Source organism: Balaenoptera borealis (genome assembly GCF_965194805.1).
Source record: "Balaenoptera borealis genome assembly, chromosome: 18".
Lineage (NCBI taxonomy): Eukaryota > Metazoa > Chordata > Mammalia > Artiodactyla > Balaenopteridae > Balaenoptera > Balaenoptera borealis.
The window spans coordinates 16,204,012-16,212,724 of NC_138877.1; positions in this window are offsets into that span (position 1 = coordinate 16,204,012).

Below are 8,713 nucleotides of genomic sequence, written 5' to 3' on the forward strand. Positions count from 1 at the left end.
CTCTAGCGCCTCCACCGTAAGGCTCTCTGCTGGCTCCTCACCCCTCCCAGGCCGTCCTTCCCACCTGCCCTCTCACTCAGTCCACCAACCATGTGGCAGAGTCGTGTGGTGCCAGGGATAGAGCAGTGAACATGTGCTGCCTTGGCCCCAGTGCTTGTGCCCCAGTGCATGTTCCAGTGCTCTTGCTCCAGTGCTCATGCCCCAGTGCTCATGCTCCAATATATCATCCAGTGCTCATGCTCTAGTACATCAGCCAGTGCTCTTGCTCCAGTGCTCATGCCCCAGTGCTCATGCTCCAGTGCATCATCCAGTGCAACATCCAGTGCATCATCCAGTGCATCATCCAGTGCTCATGCTCCAGTGCATCACCCAGTGCTCGTGCTCCAGTGCATCACCCAGTGCTCGTGCTCCACTGCATCACCCAGTGCTCATGCTCCAGTGCTCATGCTCCAGTGCATCATCCAGTGCAACATCCAGTGCATCATCCAGTGCATCATCCAGTGCTCATGCCCCAGTGCTCATGCTCCAGTGCATCATCCAGTGCTCATGCCCCAGTGCTCATGCTCCAGTGCATCATCCAGTGCTCATGCCCCAGTGCTCATGCTCCAGTGCATCATCCAGTGCTCATGCCCCAGTGCTCATGCTCCAGTGCATCATCCAGTGCTCATGCCCCAGTGCTCATGCTCCAGCGCATCATCCAGTGCTCATGCTCTAGTGCATCATCCAGTGTTCATGCTCCAGTGCATCATCCAGTGCTCATGCCCCAGTGCTCATGCTCCAGTGCATCATCCAGTGCTCATGCCCCAGTGCTCATGCTCCAGTGCATCATCCAGTGCTCATGCCCCAGTGCTCATGCTCCAGTGCATCATCCAGTGCTCATGCCCCAGTGCTCATGCTCCAGTGCATCATCCAGTGCTCATGCCCCAGTGCTCATGCTCCAGCGCATCATCCAGTGCTCATGCTCTAGTGCATCATCCAGTGTTCATGCTCCAGTGCATCATCCAGTGCTCATGCCCCAGTGCTCATGCTCCAGTGCATCATCCAGTGCTCATGCCCCAGTGCTCATGCTCCAGTGCATCATCCAGTGCTCATGCCCCAGTGCTCATGCTCCAGTGCATCATCCAGTGCTCATGCCCCAGTGCTCATGCTCCAGTGCATCATCCAGTGCTCATGCCCCAGTGCTCATGCTCCAGCGCATCATCCAGTGCTCATGCTCTAGTGCATCATCCAGTGTTCATGCTCCAGTGCATCATCCAGTGCTCATGCCCCAGTGCTCATGCTCCAGCGCATCATCCAGTGCTCATGCCCCAGTGCTCGTGCTCCAGTGCATCATCCAGTGCTCATGCTCCAGTGCATCACCCAGTGCTCGTGCTCCAGTGCATCATCCAGTGCTCATGCCCCAGTGCTCATGCTCCAGTGCATCATCCAGTGCTCATGCCCCAGTGCTCATGCTCCAGCGCATCATCCAGTGCTCATGCTCTAGTGCATCATCCAGTGTTCATGCTCCAGTGCATCATCCAGTGCTCATGCCCCAGTGCTCATGCTCCAGCGCATCATCCAGTGCTCATGCCCCAGTGCTCGTGCTCCAGTGCATCATCCAGTGCTCATGCTCCAGTGCATCACCCAGTGCTCGTGCTCCAGTGCTCATGCTCCAGTGCTCGTGCTCCAGTGCATAACCCAGTGCTCGTGCTCCAGCGCATCATCCAGTGCTCATGCTCCAGTGCATCATCCAGTGCTCGTGCTCCAGTGCATCACCCAGTGCTCGTGCCCCAGTGCTCATGCTCCAGCGCATCATCCAGTGCTCATGCTCCAGTACATCAGCCAGTGCTCGTGCTCCAGTGCTCCAGAACCCAGAGGAAGAAGTAAAGCATTTCCTATGTTGGCCAATGGCAAGTGCTAAGGAGCACAGGGACTGGGTGTGATTTTAGAGGGTGGCACAGGAGGCCTCTCTGGAACAGTGGAGTAAAGACCTAAGGGAGCTGAGGGAAAGCCATTTAGTTGGAGGAAACAACAAGCCAAAGGAGGAGGTTGAAGTTTTAGAAAAAGGCCCAGGGCCAGTGTGGCTGCAGGGGCGGGAGCAGAGGCATGGCAGCAGGAGTTCACTCCCGGCTTCCTTCTTCCCAGCTCACTGTGCCCTTCTCTCAGCTGTGGGTTAGGGAAGCAGCCAGCCAACTCTCTCTACAACTCTGTTTCAGCCGCACTGCATCGAGCAAGTCTATCTGCACCATTTTTCCAACAACATTTGCTCATTTTATGTCTCTGTGTCACACTTTAGTAATTCTCTCAGTATTTCAAACATTTTCACTATATTATATTTGTTACGGTGATCTCTGATCAGTGATCTTTGATGTTACTATTGCAAAAGGATTACAACTCCCTGAAGGCTCAGATGATGGTTAGTATTTTTTAGCAATAAAGTATATTTTTAGTTAAGGTATGTACATTGTTTCTTGAGACATAACGCTATAGCACACTTAATAGACTACACTATAGTGTGAACATATCTTTTATATGCACTGGGAAACCAAAAAATTTGTGTGACTCGCTTTATCTTTATTGTGAGATTAGCTTTATTGTGGTGGTCTGGAACCAAACCCGAAGTACCTCTGAGGTTTGCCTGTAGATAGAACAAAACGTAGACACCCCTCAACACTCACCCCCACCCCACTTCCCCTGTCAACAGTGTGGGCAGTTCCATTTTATACAGACATGTATGTATACAATTTTTTTTCCAGAAGTATTATCATACTAGACTTGCATTCAAATTGTTATGCAATTTACTTATTCCTCTCCAAATATATTATGGAGATTTTTCTCTGATGATACAATAAGTTTACTTCTTATTTTAATCCTTCAGAATAGATATACCCTAATTTGGTTTAACAAGTCCCCTATTGATAGATGTGCCTGCGGTTTCCAATCTTCCCCCTTTGAAGGCCGCACCACAATCAGCATCTTTGTGCAGACATCTACACACAGGCAGATGAATAGTTCTTAGATGAGATTCCAGGAAGTGGATTTGCTGGGTCAAATGGTGTGTGAATTTTTTGTTTTGCTAAATACTGCCAAATTGCCGTCTAATTTACAACCCTACCAGCTTTGGGGGGAGGTTTGTTTTTGTTTTATTTATTTGTTTTTGTTTTCAAAAACTGTAGGAGGGGTTTTCTTAGGCAGTTGGTCTAGGCAGAGGGAAGTATCATGTTTTTCCCTGACAAATAGAAACAGCTACAAATGCTGTTCCTTTTATTTTTTTTTTTTTTCTGGAGATCCAACATCCCAGCTAGATAAGCCCCCCTCCTCTTACCTTTCATCCCTGTCCTCCCCACATCACACACACACACACACACACACACACACACACACACACACACACACACACGGTAAGCAACAATAATAGAGGAGAAGAATTATCTCCCTCCAAAAGGTTGCTGACTTGATTTGGAACATTATTCACACTAAGGTGTAAAAAGACTGAGCCTCCTTCACTGTGGAGTTTGTTTTTTCAGTAGGGTTGCCTAACCAACACTCCTGCTTCCTTAGAAAGAGAACTCTATATTGTTGGAAGGATGACATCTTGATAGCTATAGAACTACATTTCCCAGTCTGCATTGCAGGAAGAGGCGGCCAATGAGCTGTAAGTGGAAGTTGATGGGTGGGGCTCGTGAGAAACATTCTGTAAAGGAGGCCAGCTTACCTGGGAAGTGAACCCTTTTGCTTGGCCCTCCCTTCTTCCTACCTGGAATTGGGGGTCATTTTGAACATGTTCAACCAATCCAATGGACATCAGGCTTACCGCTGAGCAGAGTCCTGCAGGATTCTGCTGCAGCTGTGTTAACTCTTTAGTTGCTGGACGATCCAGAGATACCAAGAGGCAGTGGCTACTTTCCCACTCATTCAGAAATACATTGATATTTTAACAATGAATTGGTCATACCTATGCCTTCTGAGTAAATATCAGCCCTGCCTGAAATAAAGATGAAAGGTTGGCGCTCCAATTGTCATTCAGGACCATGATGTAATCTTCAAGATGGAAACCAGACACTAAGGATGATGGACAAGACAGAATCTAGGCGTCTAATGAAGGTGGAGCCACCGTACCTGCCATCTGGACTTCTTTTACAGAAAGTCACTGGACTTAAGCCCCATGGCATTCCTTCTCCCATGTTTTGGCCCATTAAGACCGAAAAAACTCAAGTCCACACATTCTATGACCAAAAGAGCAGCCCTCATTCTATAAATCTATAACTGCTTTGAGGGATCTGTTAAAGCAGGATCCCCAACACCCCCCGCCCCCCCCCCGGGTCCGCACAGCAGGAGGTGAGCGGCTGGCGAGCTACTGAAGCTTCATCTGCCGCTCCCCATCGCTCACATTACCACCTAAACCCTCCCCCACCCCCCATGGAAAAACCGTCTTCCACGAAACCAGTCCCTGGTGCCAAAAGGGTGGGGGATTGCTGTGTTAAAGAACCCCACACTCTGAGGTCTTCTCTAAACGAACTCCCATTTGCCATTTCCCCTATTACACATAACATCAGACTTTTGCACAGTTCCCCAGATATGGCTGGATGCTTTTTGCTTTGGACACTGTTTCTATTCATCCTGATTAAAACTGGATTAATTTGGGGCATAGCCACACCAACCTGTGGGCTCCAGGATCCCACCCTGATTCCAATCGGCCAGCTAAGTCCCCAAATTCACATTCTTTCACAAATATGATTCAGAAAATCAAAGGAGTCCAAGACTGAAGCTTGTACCTGTTATAAAACAGGACATGGAAAGGTTTCTACAGAGATGTTCAGTTAAGCCTTGTTTCTAATAGAGAAAAAAATGTTCCACAATAGAGAATTGAAGAAATTGTGGTAAATCCATCCAATGGACTACTAAAAAGCTATTTAAAAATCATGATATAGAAACTTGTCAGCAATGTTCAAAATATATCAACTGAAAAGTATGTATTGAATGATCCCTTTTGTAAAAATAATTTATATATAGTTTATATTTATATATATTATATATTTATTTATATGTATTTATACAACAGCAAAAGGATAATACTAGAGAGCTAAATGCCAGAACTCTTTTAAAATTATTATCTCTGAATTCATGAGTGATTTTACGTTTTCTCCTTGGTGACTTTGAATATCTATACATTTCACATTTTCTACAATATGTATTTTTTTACAATCAGAAAAAAACAATCCAAATATTTATTTAATGCTATCATTATCTATATGTATGTTTCAAATAACTTGGAAATAGGTAAAGGATGAGCTAATAAGAAAAGTCCAGCCTGGAGCTTCAAGTTCATGGGTGAGTCTTAAACCCATTGTTCAAAAGCAAGACTGTCTCCATTTTGGAAACCAAACCTGTTGAACTTCCCTGGTGTTTCCCAAGTTGTATCATATGTCCCACTGATGTGCCCCATGAGACAAGCTTCCTAGTACTTTACAGAACAGAGTCTAGAAAAGGCCACCTGAAGGCCTTCCCCATCTTGATGGTTGGTGGCCAGGGCTGGAATGGCTCCTCTGCCTCTCACCCTCTCCCCTGTCCCTCTAGCTCAAGCTCCCCTCCCACTGACTTGGCACCTCTAACCACCTCTGCCCCGGATCCCTCCACTCCCTCCCCAGGGAGAGTGTGTTCTGCCAGTTCTTGCCCCATCAAATGAAGAAAGGGAACTTTCTCTGTTGCTGCCCCATCTTTGCCCACGAAACCAACAATCCCCTCGGGCCCCAGACAAAGGCCGCAATGGCCCAGCCTTGAACCAGCCGCTCAGTAGAGACAGGAGTGGGGCAGCTCCACTGTCTCAGCACCAGCCCCCAAGGCTAGCCCCGTCCCCTTCTGTCCCATTCGGCCCTGCAGGAGGATGAAAGCAGGTAGCACCGAGCAGTACACGTTGGAGGCGCCAAGGACGATTAGGATCCGGCCGTCAGTTCTGAAGCCTTAGCTGGACAGCATGTCTCCAGGTTGGCCAGAGCTGGGAAGGGGTCTGGCCAGACCTCCCCACCTGTCAGTGAGCCACACCCACTGCCTGTCATTCTCTCCCACCTCATTTCATTAGGACTCAGAGAAAACAAAACTGCCTCCTGGCCAAGAACACTGCTGCTCCGCTCTTGCTCTGGGCTGAATTCCATCCCCCCAAAATTCACATGCTGAAGTCCTCACCCCCAGCACCTCACAGTGTGACTGTTTTGGGGGACAGAAGTAATTAGGGAAAAAAAATTTTTTAAAGCTATAACTACATTACAGAAAATTTGGAGTACAGAGGGGAAATTATACCCAAAACACCAACACCATAGCACAATAAGATGTCATTTTGGGTTTTTTTAAGCCTAAAAACTAGAAATACAGGTAAAATGAGGTCTTTGGGGCAAGGCCTAATCCAATAATACTTGTGTCCTTATAAGAAGAGAAAATTTGGACACGAACTCACACAGAGGGAAGACCATGTAAAGATGCTGGGAGAAGACCGTCTGAACATCAAGGAGAGAGGCCTCAGGAGAAATCAACCCTGTCAACAGCTTCATCTTGGACTCTTAGCCTCCAGAACTAGGAGAAAATAAAGTTCTGTTGTTTATTAAGCCCCCCAGTCTTCAATGCTCGATTATTCCAGACCAGGCAAACTAACAGATGTACAGACCACTCAGGGTGACCCATCAACCCTACAGCCTAAGGTCTAATAAATTCAAAACATTAAGCTTGCTCTTCTAGCTTCAGATAAATGAGTCTTCTGCACCTCTTCCTGCCTTTTCCCCCAAGCCCCCGAATAATAGCTATCTTTGAGTGAATAAAACCAGAAAAATGGTCTAATTACGGTGTCATAAGTAAACCGAGTTACTCACTTGGAGACAGACACAGGCATCCCTCCCTCTTCCACATGTTCCCCTGCCCTCTCTCATCCTCCCCCGGCCAGCACAGGGGTCTCCCTGGCAGGATCATTCAGAAGACACAAGAGAAACCCCCCAAACTGTTGTTCTTCCAGAAAGGGCTTCTCCAAACCCCTGATCAGCCTCTGCCCAAGGTCATCAGGAGCGGGCAGGGGCTCCAGGCAGAGCGGGCAGTCCCCTGGGAGAGCCCTTGGGACTGAATATTCATGAGAAAGCCACAGCCCGCAGAGTGACACTCCACACTGCGCCCCCTCCCCTTCAGTGTTAGCCCTCTCCCACAGGCTGGGCACTGATCACGGCCCGAAAAGGACCACTTCTGTGGACAGGCACAAAGTGTGCCCGGAACGTGGTGGGTTCTCGTTAAATGCTGGAAAGGAGACTTCTAATGGATAACAGCTGATACATTCCTCCCAAGAGGAAACTCAAACGCATGCCCCACTCACAGAGGGCAGCAAGATCCCCTCTGTAGCTGGTAGCACAGTGGGACATGAGCAAGGGCTCAGTCAAGCTGGCTGGGTGTGATCCTTGCTCCATCTCTTCCTTCCTCTGATAAGTCACTTAACTTTCTGTGCCTCTATTTGAGCAAATAGAATTTTTTTCTGTGAATTGGGCACCATAAAAATAGTACCTACTTCCTAGGATTATTTTAAGAATTAGATGCAATCCTGTACATATAAAACAACTATGTGCCTTTGCACATAGTAAATGTTCAATAACATTAGTTATTATAATAATTTGTTTTCAGAAGACATGAGTTTGGTTCCTGTGTATTGCCTGTACATGAGATTTTTGAGTAGATGTTAGTCATCTCCCTGAGCTTTGGTCACCTCGCCTGCAAAGTGGGAGCAATATATGCTCATCCTCATAAGATTGCTGTGAGGATTAAGTCAGAGAAAAGTCTGTGAACACACTCTGTGCTGCGCTCATCCTTGTATCACTTGCATCTCTTACAGTGCCTGGTACAGGAAGGCTTTCTGAGCGAATGAATGTAAAACTCCATGACATGGTTGTTATTTAACTGCTTGCTGAATGTTTCAGTTAAAATTGGAGGACTTTTGAGTGGCTGCAGGAAGTGTGGCCCATCCAATGCAATGGAGATCACATATCACTATCCGCCTCGTTATGGTTGTGGCTTCCGGGTTGTAGGACAATAGGCTGATGTGGTCAAGCCAAACCCATCTCGGCACACAGCATTGGTCCTGCCTCCCCAACACCCTCCTGAATGAAGGTCACCTGTGCCTAACCAACGGCTTGAGGAGAAGGTGCACTGAGGCCGCCTGATGGCTGTTGTCTGAGATTAGGGTCAGTGTTAAAACAAAAAGCGAGCCGCCGTCTCTTCATCATGGAGATGGTAAAGTCTACCTCTTCAGTTGCAGTTTGCAGAAAGTCTGTGCTCTAACTTTGTGCCTGCAGTTCCTCTTCTTAAACAAACTCATTCCCAAGAGTTGTCCCTTTTTAATGGCCCTGGATCAACAGTTTACCCTCAGAAAGAAAGAAAAAAAAAGGAGGAGGAGAGAAAAGCAATGGCTCCGGAAAATTTTGATTCCATGGATTAATCACAAAACCATTAACACTGACCAGTCGTGTCTCAACTTGCCCCCCAGAACTCTGGAGTGAAGCAAATCCCCTCGTGGGCTTTACCGCAGCATGTTAATTCTAATAAGATGAAGTTGCCGTTCCAGTAATTCATCTCCAGAAAACTTCCCGAGAAAGCTCTACTTTCCCCATACGAAAGAACTGCTTTATTAAGGTGCTTAAGATTACGGGGATTTGGGGATGCAGGGCACTCTGAAGGTGTCACTGACTTTCCACCCTTGCTGGCTGGGTGG